The sequence below is a fragment of the Octopus bimaculoides genome, chromosome 25 (assembly GCF_046866305.1).
Source record: "Octopus bimaculoides isolate indiv1 chromosome 25, ASM4686630v1, whole genome shotgun sequence".
Taxonomy (NCBI): domain Eukaryota; kingdom Metazoa; phylum Mollusca; class Cephalopoda; order Octopoda; family Octopodidae; genus Octopus; species Octopus bimaculoides.
Window position 1 is genome coordinate 20,005,762 of NC_142952.1, and position 23,135 is coordinate 20,028,896.

Sequence of the window (23,135 nt, forward strand, 5' to 3'; positions counted from 1 at the left end):
TTCCTGGGTGTTTGAACCGCAGATGGCTCCACAATCCAAGGGTTGCATGAAACATACGGGGGACATTGTGGACAAGGGATAGAAGGGGTTGGTTTGGGAAGGAGAAGGCGCTGCTTTCTCTCCCGTCTCTTGAGTTCAGCTCTTGCGACTTGGGCTTTTTCGAAGTCCACTGAACCCGTTTTGATGGTGTGTCTCCAGAGGGGTCTGTTTGCCAAGATACACTCCCAGTGTGCAGGGTCGATGTTGCTGCTTTTCAAGGTTGATTTGAGTTGGTCCTTGTACCGCCTCAAGGGGGCTCCACGAGGACGTTTTCCTTCAGACAGCTCACCGTAGAGACAGATCTTGGGAAGGCGGTGTTCATTCATCCGACAGACGTGACCTGACCATCGGAGACGATGTTCAATGATCAAGGCTTCGATGCTCAGGAGACCTGATCTTTCAAGCACAGAGTTATTGGTGATGTGATCTTCCCAGTTGATGTTGAGGATAGAACGAAGTTTGGATTGATGGAAGCACTCTAGTTTCTTCATGTCCTCACGTACAGCAGAGTTGATACAACAACAGCCCGATAGACCATGAGCTTCGTTTTGAATGTCAGATCCTTGTTGCAAAAGACCCTGGCTTTGAGATGACCAAAAGAGGCATGACCTGATTGGATGCGATGTTCGATATCCTTACCAGATCCTGCAGTGGATGACAGAAAACTTCCAAGATAGCAGAAATCCTCAATGACCTCAATTGATTGGTTGTTGATGGTGATGTTGGGGCTGTCAAGGTTGGTACGAGGAGCTGGTTGAGCGATCACTTTGGTTTTGGCGATGTTCACTTTCAGGCCGAAGGTTTGATAAGCTCTGCTGAAGTTGTTTGTTGAGGTTTGGAGGTCCTCTGCAGTTGAATTTGGGGCTGCGTTATCATCAGCGTATTGAAGCTCAGTGATCTTGTGCTCTCGACAGTGATGTTTTGATCGGAAATGCAAGACATTGAAAAGTCCGCCGTCAAATCTACATCTGAGTTCCACTCCGGGGTTGTCTGTTGGAATTTCGGAGAGCATGGCAGTGATGTAGAGAGAAAACAAGGTTGGAGCAAGAACACGTCCCTGCTTCAGGCCACAGGTGATCTTGAATTCTTCAGAGATGTCAGTCTGATAAAGGACTCTTCCCCTCATTTCATCATGGAAACCCTTGATCAGCGAAATGAAGCCTCCAGGACAACCGTAACAATGTAGGTGTAATGGTAGGGTTTTTGCTTGTTATTGCAGTAATTCTCTTGTTCGGGTTCACCAATTGTACGATAATATTTTTGTTAGGTTGTAGTGATGATAATTCTGTGTAGTTACCGACTGTAACAGGTTATAAGATGAACGATGATCGAAATTGTATAGAAATATTTATTTATCGTTACTTTAATAAATGCCATACCACGACGGGTAGGTTAGTGTAATAGTATAACACAGTTCGTAAAGCATGCAAGGTAAAGAAAGTTAATTTCGGCCTGTATATGTGTTTACACGATCTTATAGTAGTAAATAGACAGTTGTAGGGTGTGTGACGTTGTCTCACAGTGGCTGACAGTAAACTTCATTTCTCCCTCTGGCCAAGGTTGTAGCTAGTCAGCCAGATTTCGTTGTCACTGAGTCGTCACTGACTGGTGACTAAACTAAATTTTTCTTGGGATTTCCTTGCTTTTATAACAATCCAGAAGGATAGATATATTATTGAGAACAATGGATTCAGTTGGTGGTCCTGTTATCTCTATTCTAGATTTTCATGGAGTAGAAGAGGTTAGGAAGGGTCAAGTGGTGAAGACATTGTTTCAGCCTAGCTAAAGGCATCTGGAAAATATTAAACTGCTGTCAGAGAAAAACTATTGTTCCACCGTGGGAAAAGTTCTGTTAGTGTTGATTTAAATTTGGCTATGGTGGATCGAATCCACTTCATGCATGCAAGATCCACGACATAGGATATCCCACATGACCTCTCTTGGTACACTGTTGAAAGCTTTTTCCAAGTCGTAGAAGATGAAAAAGACAGGTTTCTGCTGCTCCCGGCTCTTCTCCTGGATCTGACATGCACAAAAGATCATGTCGATGATACCTCTTGACCTTCTGAAACCACACTGTGACTCAGGAAAGACTGACTCAGCTACCACTTGGAGACATTGTAACAAGATTCGAGCGATGATCTTGCTTGCGATTGAAAGCAGAGAGATGCCACGATAGTTACCACAAAGGCTCCTATCCCCTTTCTTGAAGATGGTGACAATGACTGCATCTTTGAGATCTTGTGGAATGTTTCTTCTCCCAGATTTGCAAAATCAGCATGAAAAGTCTTGCCCTAAGAGCAGATCCACCCGCTTTGAGGAGTTCAAAGGAAATGTTGTCGGGTCCGGGAGCTTTGTTAGGTTTCATTTGATTGAAAGCGGAATTGAATTCGATATGGGAGGGGGGACGTGACAATTCTGGTCTGACAGGGTGTTGAGGAATGTTCTTCAGCGGATCTTCAGAAGCAGTGGACGGGCGATTCAGCAAGGCTTCGAAGTGTTCTTTCCAGCGATGAAGAATCCCATCCTTCTCGGTGATGACAGTTGAGTTGTCTGCCGTTTTCAGCTGGGATGTTGATGATCTTTGGGGACCGTAGATTTCCTTGGTTCCAGCAAAAAAGTTTCTCATGTCACGGCTGTCAGCAAAGGATTGGAGTCGGACAGCTTTAGCTTGCCACCATTGTTTCTCGATCTTGCGAATCCTTCTTTGGCAGAGTGACTTGGCTTCCTTGAATCTGGCGAGTTTCGTGGACCATGAGGGGTTGTTCAGATATTCAATGAGTGCCAATCGCTTACCATCAACCAGGGTGGAGATTTCAAGACTGTTTGAGTCGAACCAGTCTGCACGGGATCGCTTTTGGAAACCGATGTTCTCTCTCGCAGATTTGGTGATGATGTTCTTAAGTGTAGTCCACTCTGCGTTGGGATCAGAGCTATCACATGGGGGGGTTTCCATTTAACTGCTTTTCAACAGACTCTTGAAAAAGACGGACCCTCTGGAGGTCTCGGAGGGCAGTGGTGTTGTACTTCCTCCTGGAAGGTGGATTTGATCTTGGGGGGAATGTCTTCTTCAGAGTCCATATTATCCGTGTGACAACCAGACGGTGGTCGGTCCAACAGTCGTCAGCAGACAGCATAGAACGGGTGATCAGAACATCCTTGAGATCACATTGTCTTGTGATGGCATAGTCTAGGAGGTGCTAATGCTTGGATCTGGGATGTTGCCATGTGGTCTTGAAGCGGTTCCGTTGCCTGAAGAAGGTGTTTGTCACAGCAAGTTGGTGTTCATAGCACAGTCCAAGAAGATGTCCATTTGCATTGGAGTTCCTGACTCCAACTTTCAAGACAACCTTCTCCCAAAGATGATGGTCTTTGCCAACCCTTGCATTGAAGTCACCCAGTAGGAGGATTTTATCTGAACTGGGGACAGCTGTGAGTTGTTGGTCGAATTGATGGTAGAACTCTTTCTTTATATTGTCCTCAGCATCCAGTGTTGGAGCATAGATGGAAAAGATGGTGATGAAAGAAGATGTTGAGAGGGGAATTCGGATGGACAGGATTCTCTCCGTGATGCAGGACGGAGTCAGATTGAAGGATTTTACGAGTTTTATCTTGATTGCAAAACCCACACCGTGCATATGAGGTTGGCCATGCTCCTTTCCTTTCCAGAAGATCGTATATCCGGAACCTTGTTCTTCAAGTGAGCCTTCCCCTAAGAGCCTGGTTTCACTCAGAGCTGCGAGGTTCACATCGAAACAGCTCAGTTTGTGTGTGACGAGGGATGTTCTTCTGGCAGGTCGATTTGTCTTCTTGTGATCCAGAAGTGTCCGAACATTCCAAGTAGCAAAGTTCAGTACAGTATTTCGGCTGCAGAATGGGTGACCTGCTAAATGCAGCTTTCCAGCCGGGTAGAGTTGTGGCATCCGATGTTTAGCACACCTTTTCTAGGGCCTTCCTCATTCGAGGTGGACTGCGGGAATCCTAAATAGGCCAGCCCAGTCACGAACATAGCTACCGCCCAACAGAGTTGACGCAAGGTCTCTGATTGAGTGGTCATCACATGGTCACCACCTACGTGTAGGATCGGGACTAGAGACTTCCAGCTCCACCAGGGCCTGTCCCCGTTATCCGTAGCCCACCGCCATAGGACTTGGGGCGGGGGGTAGGAAAGGGAAGAAAATAGCACTGGATGCCATGGCGTGATTTTGTTTAAGGTGTCCACTCACTTGGCTCAGTGGATGTCATCAGTGACACCGTGGAGGAGACTTACTGACTTTGACCTGTGAGTTGCAGCAAGCTGCCGTCGATCAGTTCTTTTAGGCCATGCCTTGCTGTAGCCAGCCCGCTTGGCATAGCCTTCTTCCGCCGTCACAGCCATTGAGAGACATAGATGTTGCTTCGTCTGCCTGATCAACCGTTGAGGACTTGATGATTCCTTCTCGTAGCCTTAGCCTAAAGAGGCATCCTGCAAGGCAGCAGAGGAGTATCCAATTTTTACCCATTGGTGGGGCCCTAACAGGTGCTACCACTCCGGGCCTGAGCGGACCTGGGAGAAATGGCAACTAAGGGGTGTTTCCACGCTCCCCATAACTCCTGTACTCCCGAACTGGAGCTTCACTTCCGGTTGCAGTTTTGTGTCTTACCCAGGACACGATTGTCAATTACAACACTATAAACTGCCTATGTGAAAAGAGCTATACTGGCTCCAACTAACTTCAAGAGTTAACAAGATACATCAGAAATGACTTTTCCATCAATTCACACAACAGTCGATCAAGATCAGGCTGTTCAATACCCTGCTGAATTTCTGAACACAATTAAACCCAATAGGATGCCACCACATAACTTCACACTAAAGTTGGGTGCTCCCATTATGTTTCTTAGGAATTTTGACCCACCTTGCCTGTGTAATGGAAATGGCTTACCTATCTCTATAATTCTGTCTTAGACTTTAGCTGGCCGAAAACCCTTATTTCGCAAAATTCTATACCATTCAATATTTTATGTGTCTATGCAACAGAAAGCCCCAAACCTACCTCTCCATTCTCCCTCGTGCTGGCATAACCCCCCCCTCCCCATCTGTCTCTTTTGATATCTGCTTTTCTCTGTCTCTCGATCCCCCTCACTCGCAATCTCTCTTCTCTTCTCCTACCTATTTGCATTGACCCCTTGCTTCGTCCACCAGGCCTATAAAACTATAGCGTGAGCAACGAACTCCTCACTTGTTCATAGAACCACTGCCAAATTAATTACGACCATAGAAGCATGTACAGATAAGTTCTGTCATTCTCGCCTGTATTGTACTTTTCTGTGTATTTTTGCCCTGATTTGTAATATCTTATTAAGTGCTCAAATTCATTTTCAGTAGTCCCTAACGATGTCGCCAAACTCATTCATTTATTCAAGTTTTTCAGTTTTAATTTCCTCACACAGTCACCTATCTCTATAATTCTGTCTTGGACTTTAGCTGGCCGAAAACCCTTATTTCGAAAAATTCTATACCATTCAATATTTTATGTGTCTATGCGACAGAAAGCCCCAAACCTACCTCTCCATTCTCCCTTGTGCTGGCATAACCCCCCCACCACCACTGTCTCTTTCGATATCTGCTTTTCCCTGTCTCTCGATCCCCCTCACTTGCAATCTCTCTTCTCTTCTCCTACCTATCTGCATTGACCCCTCGCTTCATCCACCAGGCCTATAAAACTATAGCACGTGCGACCGAAATACCTCTGCAGCAATGGCCTGGTGCACCCGCCCTCCCACCCCCACCACCAGTTCTGGAAGTCCCTATCCTCTACACCAGTACCGGAAGTTCTTAACTGTCTCCCATGAACACTTCTAAAGACCCAACGCCATTCCCCCCACCCCCACTTAGAGTTTATCTCCTATGTAAGGAAGCGATCATTTGGTGCAAAATACGATAGTGTAGTAGATGCAGGTTGAAATGATTGCTACTGATTGTTTATGAATTCTGCCAAATGCCAGCTTTCTTTTCAGGTACATGGCGCTGCTGTTCGCCACCCCAGGGTCTCATGGGCCCATACCTCCCACACCCTCAGGGTTGGCACTCTCAATGTCGGCACACTGAAAGGTAGGTCTGGTGAGATTGTTGAGATGATTGAACGGAGTCGTGTCGATATCTGCTGCTTCCAAGAAGTAAGGTGGAGAGGTGGTTCCACTAGGTTCCTCACAGGCAAAGAACACAGGTACAAGATTTTCTGGGCAGGGAACACAGACGGGGTCGGGGGCACGGGTATACTTCTTGCAGAGAAATGGGTGGATAAGGTAATCGAGGTAGTTAGAGTATGCGATAGAATACTTAAGATTAGATTAGTCCTTCACCATGGGTTAGCAACCATTATCTCGGCCTATACCCCTCAGCCTGGGCTACCCGACGAACAGAAAGACCAATTTTATGACTCCCTCCTGCAGACTACCTCGTCGACGAATGACAGGGACCTTCCCTTTGTGGCTGGTGACTTCAATGGTCATGTTGGACAACATTCAGGGGGCTTCTATGGCATACATGGCGGCTATGGTTTTGGTTCCCGCAACGAGGAGGGAACCAGGCTGCTGGAGTTCTGTGATGCAAATGACCTTATGGTCTGCAATACTAACTTCAGGAAACCTGCCAGTCACCTAGTCACCTACCGTTCAGGCAGACACACTAGCCAAATTGACTACATCCTCACCAGGAAAAGGGAAAGATGGCTGCTTATAAATGCCAAAACCTTCCCAGGCAAAGAATGTACCCCACAACATAGACTAGTAGTTTGTGACTTCAGGATCAGGGCTAAGTGGTTGACTAGAAGACGACAAGCTTGGAGGAGAAGGGTCTGGAAGCTCAAAGATCTTGCGAATGGACAGAGATTTAGAGACGTATTACTCGAAGCCTTTGGCGAAATAGAGGGGGATGTAGCTTCACACAATGTAGAAGACAACTGGATGTTTCTACTGGACAACCTGCTGAGGGCCACTGACCAGATCTGTGGGTGGTGCAAAGTCCCCTCTCGACCAAAAATAATGTGGTGGTAGAACAATATTGTCGACAGGGCAATTAGGGAAAAGAAACAGGCCTGGAAGGACTGGAAGAACGGTGGTAGCAGGAAATTTATCAGACTGCCAGAAGGGAAGCTAGGCAACAGGTTTATTTAGCCAGAGGGGAGGCAGATAAGAAAAAGTTTCCCAATGTTCTGTGCCGTGAGGACCAAAGACTTAAGGTATTTCGTATTGCAAGACAGTGTGTGAGAGAGAATCGTGATGTCGTGGGAGAGAAATGTGTTCCCATGGATGATGGTATGCTTGCACTAAACGAGGCTGCAAAGAAATAGGTTTGGAGACGCCACTACGAAAGATTGCTCAATAAAGAGAAGTCTGCCAAATGTCGACCCAACTGAGGGACCAGCTATCCGAGTTGACAGTACCTTGGTAGATAAAGCAATTAAGAGTATGAAGACAGGGAAGGCCCCCAGCCCATCAGGAATCACTGCAGAGATGCTCAAAATATCTGGCAGTGTCGGCTATAGCCTAGTCACCCGTATTGTTAACCAGGTGATACACAAAGGAGTTATATCCAATGACTGGTGTAGCAGCACCATAGTCAACTGCTACAAAGGTAAAGGTGACGCTTTAAATACAAATAATTACAGGGGTATCAAGTTGTTAGATCAGGTAATGAAAGTCACAGAGAAGGTCATAGCCCAACTACTCAGGGAGCGGGTCAGTTTAGATGAGATGCAGTTTGGGTTCGTGCCTGGGAAAAGCACCACTGATGCTATATTTCTGGTAAGACAGCTTCAGGAGAAATACCTAGCCAAGGATAAACCTCTGTACCTGGCTTTCGTTGACATGGAGAAAGCCTTTGACAGGGTCCTCCAATCCCTTATCTGGTGGTCAGTGAGGAAACAAGGGATAGAAGAATGGTTAGTGAGAGCTGTGCGAGCCATGTACAGAGACGCTATCAGTAAGGTGAGGGTTGGCAACGAATACAGTGAAGAATTCTGGGTAGAGGTAGGGGTCCACCAAGGTTCAGTCCTCAGCCCCCTCCTATTTATCATAGTCCTCCAGGCGATAACAGAGGAATTCAAGACAGGTTGCCCCTGGGAGCTCCTCTATGCTGATGACCTTGCACTAATTGCTAAGTCACTATCACTAGAGGAGAAGTTTCAGGTGTGGAAGCAAGGACTAGAATCGAAGGGCCTTAGAGTCAACCTAGCAAAAACCAAAGTCCTAATAAGTAGGAAGGTAGACAACACACAAACCCCTTCAGGTAAATGGCCCTGCTCGATCTGTAGAAAAGGCATGAGTAGAAACTCTATAAGATGCTCCCAGTGCAAGCTATGGACACATAAGAGGTGCAGCAATATCATAGGAAGGTTAACAAGGAATTTAGTTTTTGTATGTAGCAGATGTTCAGGAGCTATAAACACTGTAAATGTGCAGAAAACAACTTCTGCCACATTCCAGGGAGAAAAACTAGACGTAGTTGATGGCTTCCGCTATCTAGGTGACCAAGTTAGTAGTGGGGGAGGGTGCGCTGAAAGTGTAGCTGCTAGAATAAGAATAGCCTGGGCAAAGTTCAGAGAGCTCTTACCTCTGCTGGTGACAAAGGGCCTCTCGCTCAGAGTAAAAGGCAGACTGTATGACACATGTGTACGAACAGCCATGCTTCGTGGCAGTGAAACATGGGCTTGCATCGGCTCGCAAGGAATGAAGCCAGTATGCTCCGATGGATGTGTAATGTCAGTGTGCATACTAGACAGAGTATCAGTACCTTGAGAGAAAAGTTGAACTTACGAAGTATCAATTGTGGTGTGCAAGAGAGACGATTGTGCTGGTATGGTCATGTAGTGAGAATGGATGAGGATAACTGTGAAAAAGTGCCACACCCTAGCAATTGAGGGAACCTGTGGAAGAGGTGAGGCATGACCTTCGAACATTGGGCATCACCGAGGCGATGACTTCTGATCGAGACCTTTGGAAATATGCTGTGCGTGAGAAGACCCGCCAAGCCAAGTGAGACCTAAATCTAAGGCCTCAACCAGTCCACTTATGCGTACCTTCCTTCATTGGACACTAAACTCCACTTGCGAAGACCTGTTGAGGCAAGTGAAATCGAAATCGAGTTAAATTGGACACTAAACTCCACTTGCGAAGACTGGTTGAGGCAAGTGAAATCGAAATCGAAATCGAGTTAAATTCGACGACTGGCACCCATGCCAACGTCGTCTCCTTCATTGGACACGAAACTCAGCTTGCAATGACTTATTGGGGAAAGCAAAATCGTGAAGGCACCTGTGGCCAGCGTCGCCTTTCTGGCACTTGTGCCCGCGGCATGGTAAGGACTTTCGAGAGAGATCGTTGCCAGTGCCCCTGGACTGGCTGTTGTGCGGGTGGCACATAAAATACACCATTCTGAGTGTGGCCGTTGCCAGTACCGCCTGACTGGCCTTTGTGCCAGTGGCACATAAAAGCACCCACTACACTCTCTGAGTGGTCAGCGTTAGGAAGGGCATCCCGCTGTAGAAACTCTGCCAATTGGAAATATGCTGTGCGTGAGAAAACCTGGCAAGCCGAGTGAGACCTAAATCTAAGGCCTCAGCCAGTCCACTTATGCGTACCTTCCTTCCTTCATTGGACACTAAACTCCACTTGCGAAGACCTATTGAGGCAAGTGAAATCGAAATTGAGTTAAATTGGACACTAAACTCCACTTGCGAAGACCTGTTGAGGCAAGTGAAATCGAAATCGAGTTAAATTTGACGTCTGGCACCCATGCCAACGTCGTCTCCCTCATTGGACACGAAACTCAGCTTGCGAAGACTTATTGGGGCAAGCAAAAACGAAATTGTGATGGCACCTGTGCCCAGCGTCGCCTTTCTGGCACTTGTGCCCGCGGCATGGTAAGGACTTTCGAGAGAGATCGTTGCCAGTGCCCCTGGACTGGCTCTTGTGCGGGTGGCACATAAAATACACCATTCTGAGTGTGGCCGTTGCCAGTACCGCCTGACTGGCCTTCGTGCCAGTGGCACGTAAAAGCACCCACTACACTCTCTGAGTGGTCAGCGTTAGGAAGGGCATCCCGCTGTAGAGACTCTGCCAATTGGAAATATGCTGTGCGTGAGAAAACCTGGCAAGCCGAGTGAGACCTAAATCTAAGGCCTCAGCCAGTCCACTTATGCGTACCTTCCTTCCTTCATTGGACACTAAACTCCACTTGCGAAGACCTATTGAGGCAAGTGAAATCGAAATTGAGTTAAATTGGACACTAAACTCCACTTGCGAAGACCTGTTGAGGCAAGTGAAATCGAAATCGAGTTAAATTTGACGTCTGGCACCCATGCCAACGTCGTCTCCCTCATTGGACACGAAACTCAGCTTGCGAAGACTTATTGGGGCAAGCAAAAGCGAAATTGTGATGGCACCTGTGCCCAGCGTCGCCTTTCTGGCACTTGTACCCACGGCATGTGTAAGGACTTTCAAGCGAGATCGTTGCCAGTGCTTCTGGACTGGCTCTTGTGCAGGTGGCACATAAAATACACCATTATGAGCGTGGCCGTTGCCAGTACCGCCTGACTGGCCTTTGTGCCGGTGGCACGTAAAAAGCACCCACTACACTCTCTGAGTGGTTGGCGTTAGGAAGGGCATCCAGCTGTAGAAACTCTGCCAAATCAGATTGGAGCCTGGTGTAGCTATCTGGTTTCACCAATCCTCAGTCAAATCGTCCAACCCATGTTAGCATGGAAAATGGACGTTAAACGACGATGATGATGTTACTTCCATGAAGCCCCATGTCCTTATTGGCAACAATCATAACAGGTAGTAGCAAAGGAGAAAATGTCTTGATTCCAAAAATTCTTCTCATACCTACAGATGGTCCATTTGAATTTAAGAGGCTTCAGTTTCCAGTCAAACTAAGTTTTGGTATTTCAATTAACAAATCTCAGGGACAATCCCTCAAAGTAGTTGGACTTGATCTCTCTACTATGTAGTAGAGAGATCAAGTCCAACTACTTCTCCCATGGCCAACTTGATGTTGGTTGCTCACAAGTTGGAAGCAGCAACAATTTATTCATTTGAACACCAACAAAAAACTACACAGTGAATATTGTTTACCCTGAGGTGCTTCAAGATTGACAGATTTTCAGTTCTGAATTCTATTATCATTACAATTTGGATATTTTTCAATAAAATATAGCTATTTTGAAATAATTATGAGAAAAAATATATATCTTCATATTCATTGGTTACTGATCTGAATAAGAACAGCAATAACCTGGACAATGCTGGGTCATCAGCTAGTTATCAATAATAACATGATTGTTGAGAGATTGATAAGGGCCCCTGTATTTTCTTTTTCCTTTCTCCTCTCCCCCACTAGCCAGTAGCATTTCTCCTATCATTCTCCTTCATTTATGATGTACAAAGGCATATATATTTAAATACACATAGCTTTATTAAGCTATACGTAAAAATAATCAGAAACAGGAATGTGTCGGTGTATTATTTCACTTCAATCAGCTACACTGTGAGGTAGAGTACGATGGGCCATTTAAATCTTCAGACTCCTTTCTCCCCTAACCAGAAGTCCCTTCTATGCAGACTAGCTCAATAGCTAGCCTGCAGTGAAGGTCCCTGTCTACATTTCATCTGTTATAAGTCCATGGGCAGTGTCATACACATAGCTCCCTTCAGAACTGTTGACTAACATTGGAACCAGGAAGGTGTTTTTACCACCTGCTTGTGCATACAGTTACTTGGCTCTTTGGTGACTGTTTGTTGTCAGGGGTTGGTGTGACTTGCCTAGGACGGTCTTTGTTTGGTGATTGAGCTACTTGAACGTGGCTGTAAACACCGAGACACGCTGGTTTCAGTCTGTCAGTGGAAACTGTGTTTTGTCATCTGCCAACCAAGAGTTGAAATGACTTGTCTCCTGGAAATGACTTGTTTCACTTCATATGGGCCATCATAGGGTGACTGAAGAGGTTTTTATCATGTGTCACAACAAACGAACACAAGTTTCACATTGTGGAGGTCATTTGGTACTAATAACCTAGGTGTACCATGTGTTGACATGGACTAGGGTGTAACTGGCCCACACTGTTTCTCAGTTGCATATCTTTTGACATCTGGATCTGACTTTGTGTTTGAAATTAACTCCCCCAGAACCATAAGTGGTGCACTGTACACCAAATTTTGAGGTTTTCCTTTGGTGGGGTGCAGGTTCCCAGCATCATCCATGAAAGTTGATCAATTTAGTTGGGCCCATCAAGTCTGGTTGTGAGGGATTCCTTCAAGCCATGATGAAATTTTTCCACTAAGCTGTTGGTCTGGGGATGGTAGACTGTTGTGTGTTTCATTGTGATGCCAAAAAGTTCACATCATTCCACAGCTTCGACGTGAACGGAGGTCCACGATTGGATGAAATGCTGTCTGGAACACTGAAACAGGTGACCCAGTTTGTGATGAAGGCACAGGTAATTTCCTGTGTTTTCATGCTGCAGAGAAGTATAGCCTCAAGCCAAAAGTGAAGCAGTCTACTAAGGTTAGTACGGATGAGAGACCTTGTGAAGGTGGTAGGGGGCCAACGAGGTCAATGTTGATGTGGCTGAAATGGGCTGTTGGGGTTCATTGCAGCCAAGAGATGCTTTGGTATGCTGATGTATTTTGGCTTGTTGACAGGGGATACACATTTTGGTCAACTCCCCAATTTGCTTGACTATACCATGCCAGATGAATTTACTTGATATCAGGCACCATGTGGCTCTCGTACCCAGGTGGGAGAGCCCATGAACAATATCAAAAACTTTCCAGCACCAGGCTAATGGGTCATGGTTTTCCAGTGGATACATTGCAAAGTAGGGTTGTTCCATTGGAGTCAAAGTGCATGTCCTGCAAGGAAAGGGAGGTGATGTGGTGTGGTAGGCCCTGATTTCATCATCTGCTTGTTGGACTGCAGTCATAGCCTCATAATCAAGACCTTCTGTTATTGAAGCTATGTAGGTGTCAGAGTAGGTAGGGGCTCTGGTGATTGCATTAGCGACTAGGTTGCTTTTTCCAGTTATATGTTGAATGTCTGTAGTGTACTCAGAAATGACTAATAATCATCAATGCTGACATGTAGACCATGGCTCTGACAGCTTGCTCATAGCAAAGATGGCAGACACCTAGCAGTTCCCTATCAAAAGCATATTTCTGTTCAGGTGGCCACAGTTGTCAACTGAAGAAGGCTACAGGTTGCCACTGGTCATTGATGTATTGTTCCAAAACATCTCCAATGGTTGTCGGAGGTATTGACTGTGAGTGAAGTCAATACTAACATATGAGGATGGCAAAGCACAGTTGCTTTAATAAGAGCTTCTTTTGTAGATTTGAAAGCTAAGGTCATTGCACTGTCCCACTTCATTTGTCTCCTCATCAGTCTTGCTGTGGAGGGGATGAAACGATGATAACAGTTTACCATGCCCACAAATTGGTGCACAGCTTTGCTTGTGGCAGGACAAAGAAAGGGCAGGATAGCTTTCACTTTTTGTGGCAGGGTTGTAGCACTGGCACCTGTGATTTGTTGTCCTAGGAAGTCAATTTCCTTAACACAAAAGACACGATTACCACACCATATTGTTCAAGTCTATCAAAAAGGGTCATTAGATGCTTCTTATGTAACTCTGCATTTTGGCTTGCAATAAGGATGTCATCTAGGTATGCAAAGACAAAATGAAGACCCATGCCCACAGTGTCCATCAAGCGTTGGAAGGATTGTGGTGCATTTTTTAGGCCAAAAGGTGCATGTAGAAATTTGTACAGCAGAAAAGGAGTGATCACAGCAGCTTTAGGTAGATTGTCATCTGGTACTGGAATTTGATGGTAACCTCAGATGAGGTCAACCTTCAAGAAAATTGAGCACCCAGCTATCTGGGTTGAGAATTCCTGCATATGCAGAATGAGGTAGCAATTGGGTGTTGTGTTTGCATGAGACAGCCATAATCTTTGCAAGGCTGCCAACCTCCATTGGGTTTTGATGCTATGTGTAGAGGAGACAACCAAGGACTGCTTGATTGGCAAACAATGCCCAAAGCTTCCATATTGTCAAACTCAGCCCTCGCAATAACAAGTGCACTGGAGGATTGGTAGAGGGGAGGTGATGTTTCACTCCATAGCAGGTTGTGGGTTTTGAGAATGTCAGGGTAGTGAGATTCAGGTGGCTCACAATGATATTCAAGAATTCATTGTCAGTCTGAGAGATGGCTGCAATGTGAGGAACAGCATGTGCAGATGCTGCAAGAGAAACAGTGGTATAAGTATTGCTGTTAATGAGTCCTGAAGATCAACCAGCAGTGTGTGCGCTCAAAGAAAGTCTGCTCCGATAATGGGCTGATAGACATCAGCAACAGTGAATGCCCATGTGTATGCTTGTGAGCATACACGTGAAGGAGAGAATGTGACTGTATGCTTTGATTGTGGAGCCATTGGCGGCATTAAAGTTGGCCTTGCCGATGCTGGAATTATGCTGATTTCTGCTCTTGTATCGATTAGGAATCTTTGTCCAGAGCTCCAATCGTGGACATACAGGAGCAGTTGATCATGTTTGCTGGCCACCAGGGTGTTCAGTGGCAGCCAGCCTTGGAGTTTCTCAGGACCAATGGCAAAAGGCTCTTAAAGCTACATGGTTGTTTACATTTGGTAGCCTTTTTTCCAAACTTCATGTGATAGAAACACAGATCATCTCATCTAACTTTACCATGTCTCAGAGATGACCTTATGGTGTTGATTGTAACCCCACTAGGCAAAAATTGCTTGTCAGCCACTTTCGCTAACTACCATAGGTCTTTGGTCTGAGTTATGAGAGGCTGGACCTAGGGTGGCAATTTACAGATGGATAACCATGCCAAACAAAAAAGGGGACTCACAGGGGGGGCACTAATGCCAGCATCCTATCCATATGCTCGGAAGGCTTGGGGTTGCCTAATTCTTCTACATCCAAATCCTGACTGTCACTAGGCCAGAATGTCTCCACAAATTTCTCTTTCAGAGTGGCATATCTGTGAGTAGCTGGTGGTTGAGTTAGGATGTCTAGCACCCTTGTTGCTGTATCCTCATCCACTGCTGCTGTATCATACAAATACTTCGTGATTTTCCTTATGTTGATTTGGGCTTCAACCTGTGCAAAACATATCTTGGCCTACTTTGACCAGAATTGTGGGAGCTTCACTGCAGTCATGTTGAGTGTATTCTATTTCAGAGTCACTACTTTTAGCTTTGTTAAGCTATAAAAATAATCAAAAACAAGAGTATGTTGGTGTATTGTTTATTTTGCTTCAATCAGCTACACTCCAAGGAAGAGTACAATTGGGCATTTAAATACCCAGACCCCTTTCCTGCCTAACTGGAAGTCACTTCTCTGTGGAGCAGCTCAATAGCTATCCTGCAGTTAAGGTCCTTGTTTACGGTTCATCTGTTATAAGTCCATGGACAATGCCCGACTCACATATTCATGTGTATATGTATATGTAATATAGATATATGTATATGTTGTGCAGGCACTTTGAGCAAGTATCTTCTACTGTAGCCTCAGGCCAACCAGTGCCTTCTTTGTGGATTTAGTAGATGAAAACTGAAAGAATATCATCATGTGTGTGTGTGTGTGTGTGTGCGTGTGTGGCCTAGTGGTTATGCTATTCCACTCACAATCACTAGACTGTGGGTTTAATTCCCAGATTGGGTGGAACTTTGCATTCTTTTGCAAATCTACCAGATAGATGGAAGAGCATTGTAGAAAATGAAGGAGAGTATAATTTAGATTAAAAAAGAACTTTATTTATGATAAGTTTGAAAAATAAAAGAAGTATAAAAAAATCACATTATTTATGGGATGACCCAATATATATATATTAACAATATTAAAAATAAGGATTACTCCAAAGTAGCAATAGCATTACCCTTAATTGTATAATTATCTACTGCCTTATATACATGTTTCAATTGCAACCCTACTATAAAGCAGTGCGGTCTCTTCAGGGTCTTAAATTGATATCCCTTGGTATGGCCGTTTAATGATTTTCTTTTATAAACTCTGTGTTGTATAATTTAGAGCTGTCCATTAAGTCAGATGTGAACAATCTCTATTTCAAGTTTTTATTGGATAATCATTTTCAGTTCATTATTTCAAAACCTTGTATAGTTTAAATGATAATTATTCATTTATACTTCACAAATGTAAATTTCCTCATGTGCAAGCATCTCAATGCTTGCTCCTGTCTAGAATTTATTATATTACCCTTGGATGTGAAAATCCTGTAAAATACTTCTAAACATAGGTCACATCTATTGGTTCCAGGTCTGTATGGTTTTGCAGTACAAATTAATTCCCATTTAATCGTATAGTTCTTGTTACATTCCTTAAAAGACCAGATTAATTTGCTAGGACTTGTTTGGAACCTTTTATTTTTGTCTTTAAATGAACTTAAATGATTTGCCAGTCTCCTCTTGAAAATTAATAATGTCCCACCGATGTAAAATAATTCCTTATCCTCAGATATAATTATACATCTATATATAACATTTTTAATTTTACACTTATTTTTCACATAATAAGGTTCCTGTTTAGAACAATTGTAAAGACCAACTTTTATATTTCCCTCAGATTTAATTTCATTGTAGAATTAAACTCATTTCCACCAAGTTCTTTATTACTATTTACTCCTTTAGATAACGTTATCTCTGTTCTATTTCTAGCTGAATTTTATTCAATTTGTCATTATTATTTATGTTAAATTGAGTTGTTTCCCTTCCCACGACATTTAATTTCTTAGCATTCCTTTCTATTTGAATTTCTTTATTCCATTTGATGTTATTATGCTTCGAATTTATTATGCTATTTTGATTGTAATGACTTTTATGAAATTTCAATATTATATTAACATTATGTGCTGCTATAATTTGTGCAATATTATGGCTAAGACAATAACCTGATCTAATCTTATGTCGATTAAAAATTTTGTAATATTTATGGTTTCTTGAAAAATATTTTTCAATTGCTATATTAAACAATTTGGAAAAATTGTAATCGACCCATTTACCAAATGGAACAATTAACCATAAAGTATTCTTTTTGAGTTAAGATCATAATTTTGACATTTATTACCCGTTTTTCAAAGAAGTAAGTATTCTCTGATTTCAATCCATTTTAAAGTTAGCATTTATTTTACTTTTATTTTTATTTTTATCTTTAAATCTTTTAGCCGATCCTATATTAAAAGAATTTGAGATTTTATTAGAGAACACTACATCTTCATTTCCATTAGCAGTATGAATGAAGTTAATTATAGGGCCGGTCATAAAGTGACCAAAAGTAATTATTTCTAAACCTACATGGTACAATATAGATACATAAAAACAAAAACATTTCAAGAGGAATAAGTTAGGGAATTTATAAGTACATTCTTACCATAAAAGATGTTGACTGCTGGGGGTGGGGGTGGGGGTGAGCATTACTAGAAGAATGAGGGAGAATATTTACTATATCTTATAGTTCATTATCATGAACATCGGCTTGACGGGTGAAAAACTTATCCAAAGTTGTCTGTTGTTTATGACAGATCATCTCTTTGTAAAGCTGAGTATAGAAATTGAGGTCATTGCAAATTTCTCTTGTAAATTTTATGTTACATTCATGATTAGGATCATTATCAGCAAAAACATGCAGACCTTTCTCTATAAGTGCCAACCCCTTAACAATAATTTTTATTGTCAATTTAAGTGGTGTAGGTGGAACTCCCATTGTCTCATCTGTATTCTCAGTTTGTTCTTTTTCTTAGCATCAGCTCCTCCTAAGATAAACTTTTTCTCCGAGACACTAGCAATTCAATCACATTGTCCTTTATAACTTCTCCAAATCCTACATCTTTTGCAAGTGTTACAATATCTTTCCGAATTTGATATAGACTTCCTACTTGAGTGAAACTTCTAATGTCACAGAAACAGTCTGGCCATATGTTTCTAAGCATTATTCAAAGTTGAAGGTTTCACTTCATCCCATGATTCAGCATTACATCCCTGTCAATTGCTTTCATAAGTTGTTTGATAGTTCTCATATAACATGCCTTGAAGTTAAAGTTCTCTGGGTGGCTCAGTGCATTGTCTAAAAGAAACAATGCTTTGTTGGAAATGTTATGTCTGGCACTGTACCTTTCTACATCAGGACAAAAAAATTTGTAAACAACTCTTTGCAAAGGCTCTTAGTTATCTGTGCCTTTTTATTTGAATGCCAAATCAGAAGTAGATTAAACTTTGTGTAACCCTTGAAAGCATTTAGATTTTTGAAGTGATATAAGAGTAGGGGCCTCAATTTCATATCACCAGTGGCATTTCATCCCAAAGGAAGTGCAGACAATTTTTAGAAGCTTTTCCTAGTGTTGATTTGTCTTCTCAAGAAATAAAAGTTCTAGCAAGCATACACTTTCAGAAGAGTGCAGTCTCGTCAACATTGTATACTTGCTCTGATGTGTAGCCCCCTTCAGGAATCATTTTCTTCAATTAATAGCAGCCTCTCTATCAATGCTCACAGTTTCACTAGTCATTTTCATGTTGTAAACCAGCTTTTACTAGCAAATCGTCATATAATCTTTAGGTTCTTTTTTTGAATTCCTATCGTGCTTATCAGCACATTACACTGATTCAGATCCTCGGTCCAAACACTCAAGTATCATTCCATTTTAAGAATTACATTAAATCTGTGGAAAAATAAGATCCAGATAGTTAATGGAGTAGCTTCTTGAGTACTTGACATAATTTTCTCTCTGTTGTCACTATAAACGTTGCAAGATTTAATGCTTTGGTACACTTTACTTCTGCATCAAGTCTATTTAAAACATCAAGGTTTAATATCCAGTGTAATCCATTTACAGTTCGTTTTTGCACTACTGCTTTCAGTTCTTAATTTGAAAACAAATCCAATAGCAGTGGCAATTATCTACAACAAATATTTAGTAAAAACCTTGGCCCAGGAAAGATTTGCTTTATGAGAGCAGGAAATTGTCTTGTTCTTATAAACATTAATAAGGAAAATGAGATGAAAGGTGTAGTTAGCTGAGGAGTCACCAGATCTTATAGGCAATTCACCCCTTGCACTTCTGACTCAACACACAGAGACTCATGCACCTGTGTTGGAGTGTTAGTGTAAATGCTGACATTTATTGTAGCCAGTTGGATTCAAAAGTTGGTGGGTTGATAGTGGTGATGATGTGGGTTCCATTGGTTTAAATACATGTGATGGTGGGTAGGTATTGTTGGTGGTGTAGTAACCATATTGTTTTCGCTAATTGTATTGTTGTGACTGTTTAGTCTGAAGCCATTCCTCAAAATATACTTGGATATCACATATAGTTTTATTTGAAAGGAATTTGCTTATCTATTTCATATAGATATTACTGTTGCTGTTGAAGATAGAAACACACATGTACGTTTACATACATACATACATATATATCTTTTATCTTCTATCTCTTACTTGTTTCAGGGATTAGACTGTGGCCATGGTGGGGCACCACCTCAGGGAAGTTTTAGTCGAATGAATTGACCCCAGTACTTATTATTTTAAGCCTGGTACTTATTCTATTGGTGTCTTGTGTCAACTACTAAGTTACAGGGATATAAACACACCAGCACCGATTGTCAAGCAGTGGTGGGGGACAAACACGGACACAGATATATATTTGATGGGTATCTTTCAGTTTCCGTCTACCAAAACCCACTCACAAGGCTTTTGTCAGCCTGAGACTATAGAAGATATTTCCCCAAGGTGCCATGCAATGGGACTGAACCTGGAACCATGAAGTTGAGAAGCAAGCTTCTTGCCACAGCCACACCTGAGTGTGCATGTGTGTATACACACACACACACATGCACATACACACACATATACATACATACATACATTATGTACATTATATATACGTGTGTGTGTATATATATATATATATATATATATATATATGTGTGTGTGTCAGGTCACGTATGAAGCTCTCTTAAGTTGCTACTGGTAACATGTAATCCAGTACAACCTGTTGCATGGTCGGGTTGCCAGCGACTGAACTGGCACCTCCACCAGGCTACCCTGGTGAGAAGGGTTGCTAAAAACCCAGCAGGATTAAAAACAAGACCTGCTGAAAGGTCGGATGAACCTTGTGCAGGCTCAACGGCTATCTAGCAATAGCACAGGTACACAGAAATTTCTGGGATGGTGTCCAGCATGCTGAAAGACCACTAGGAGAAGGTCACTCTGATATAAAACCAAATATGCAGGGAATGGCATTGGACATTTTGGGGATCTCTGGTTTGTGCTAGAGATCATGGTGCTCCCATATCCCTGAGCCTGTGACTCATATTGGCACCAGACATCTTGCTTCGGCTTGTCTCTGGATAATGTCAATAAAATAGAGAGGGTCTATGAGGTGTTGTGCAAGCCTCATTGGACCTAAAACTCAGCACAGGCTTTGCCGACCTCTACTTTATTTTTTCCCCCTATATATATATTTATCTTATTTTTAGCATATATTTATCTTATTTTTAGTATATATTTTCTTCATTTTTAGTATATATTTTTATTTTTGCTTTTATTCGGAAGTCCTGCAGCGATGGGAAGGTGGTGAAGCATGCAGACCTGATGGGTTGGAAGCATGTAGTCAGAGACCTGTACGCAGGTGGCCCATGCTAGATATAAAGTCGTCTCCTTGTCGCCCAAGACAGCGGTAGGATTCGGTTGCTGCATGGGTGTCTGAGCAGCTCCATTTAGAGAGGGCACTGCTCACCCGGAGACCGGGGAGGTTCTAGAAAAGGTGAACCAAAAATATCTGGTCAGTTTAGCACGACTGACGGATTTCCACCCTGCGCTCAAAAAACAAAGAGTCTTTTATTTATAAAATCTAGACAACATTTTATGTTGGAATGTGCGCACTCTGTTGGACAACAAGAGTGATTGTAGACCTGAAAGACGCACTGCACTTGTTGCTCGTGAGCTGAACTGTTATAAAATTGATATAGCTGCACTCTCAGAGACTCATATCGAAGGTGATGGTCAGCTTGAGGAAGTAGGAGGTGGATACACCATTTTTTGGAAAGGAAGGCAGAAGGAGGAGCGCAGAGAGGCTGGTGTTGGTTTAGCAGTCCGATCTGATATCCTTAAGAAGTTGGAAGAGCTCCCTGTTCCTATAAATGAACGTATAATGATGCTACGGTTGCACTTGAAAGGTAAGCGGTTTGCTACTCTAATAAGTGCCTATGCACCTACTTTGACTAGCTGTGATGAAGATAAAACAATCTTTTATACCCAGCTGAGAGCCATACTTAGAAAAATCCCTAGTTCTGATAAAGTCATTCTACAGGGGAATTTTAATGCCAGAGTTGGAACAGACTGGCAAACATGGAACTCTCTAGGACGTTTTGGAGTAGGGAAAATGAATAGCAATGGTCTCATGCTACTGGAGCTTTGCGAAGAACATGGACTTTACATCGCAAGCACTCATTTTATGCACAAAGGTGATCACACAACAATATGGATGCATCCAAGGTCCAAAGTTTGGCACTTGCTGGATTATGTTATCATCTGCAAGTGCAACATCTATGACATTTGTAATGTCAAATCCTTTCATGGATTGGAATGCTGGACAGACCACAGTCTGGTGCGAGCAAAGTTCCGAATGGTAATTAGAGTAAAAGAGAGAAGAGGACCAGTCAGCATTCCTCGCCGTCTAAATGTCCACAAGGTATATGATGTTGTGGTTACGAAAGAACTTCAAACTCGCTTGTCCAGCATTGAAACTGCTGCAGCATCGGAGGATTTTCAAGACCAGGTTATACAATGTGCAGCTGAAACACTGGGATATGTTACTGCCAGACACTGAGACTGGTTTGATGAGAATGATGCTGAAGTTCAGCGACTATTGGTGGTAAAGCACCATGCTCACAGTGTATTGCTACACAGAGAACTGTCTACTGTGCAGCAAAGTCTCGCACTTGCCCACTATAACAGTGTAAAATCACTACTGCAGCGATCTCTCAGAAAGATGCAGAACACTTGGTGGGAGGATCTTGCTCGTGATGTTCAGGCTGCTGCTGATGACAACAAGAAGCTTTACCATCTTATGAAGCGAGCTTATGGACCTAACAGCTCCACATCAGCTCCTTTGCTTTCCAAGGAGTCTTCCAACCTGTTTACTAAATCAACAGAAATCACAGGTCACTGGATCGAACACTTCTCTGAACTCCTAAACCATGAGTCAGTTGTGGATGAAACTGATTGATGCTATGCAACAAAGACCTCTCATTGGCTCCTTAGACTCCTCGCCCTCAATAAATGAAGTAATGACATCAATAAGTAAATTGAATCTTGGTAGGGCACCTGGAAAGGATAGAATTTGTGCTGAGGTCTTGCGATTTGGTGGTAATTACATCACACAGTCCCTTCATGAACTTATTAGTGCAGTCTGGAGGGATGGTGCACTGCCTAAGGACTGAAAGGATGCAATTATTCTTCCTCTATATAAAGGAAAAGGAGCCAGAACAATGTGTTGTAACTACAGAGGTATTGCTCTATTATCAGCTGCTGACAAGGTTCTGGCAAATATTCTTACCTGTCTGAATGGGTGCTATGAGCAGAATATGGATCTTGTCCAGGTATTCATTGATTTAACAAAGGCCTTTGATACTGTAAATAGGGCCTTTTTATGGAAAATACTTGGCAAACTTAAATCATTTCATGATGGGATGGAGGCTTGGGTCAATGTTGGTGGTCGCATGGCGGGACCCGTTCCTGTAGAGACTGGTGTCAATTAGGGTGACATCCTTGCCCCAACTCTCTTTTCTTTGTACCTTGCTGCTGCTTTTACTCATGCATTTGCTAAGGTTAGCTCTCTGGGAATATATGTCAGATATCGATCTTCTGGCCACCTCTTTAATCTTCGCCGATTTGCTGCCAATTCAAAGGTTCTCCAGTCTATTATTCGTGACCTCCTTTATGCAGATGACTGTGACTTAGTCACTCATACAGTGGATGACATGCAAATACTCATGAATTGCATTTCTGCTTCTTGCAAGGCATT

The 23,135-nt window shown here is 42.9% G+C and overlaps 1 protein-coding gene across 6 annotated transcripts in view; it reads right to left on the reverse strand.

Annotated features, from left to right (window-relative positions):
• The window catches only part of LOC106882261 (coiled-coil domain-containing protein 73), a 295,558-nt gene that overhangs the window by 250,509 nt on the left and 21,914 nt on the right, over positions 1-23,135 (reverse strand). The gene's annotated exons all lie outside the window — the stretch shown is intronic.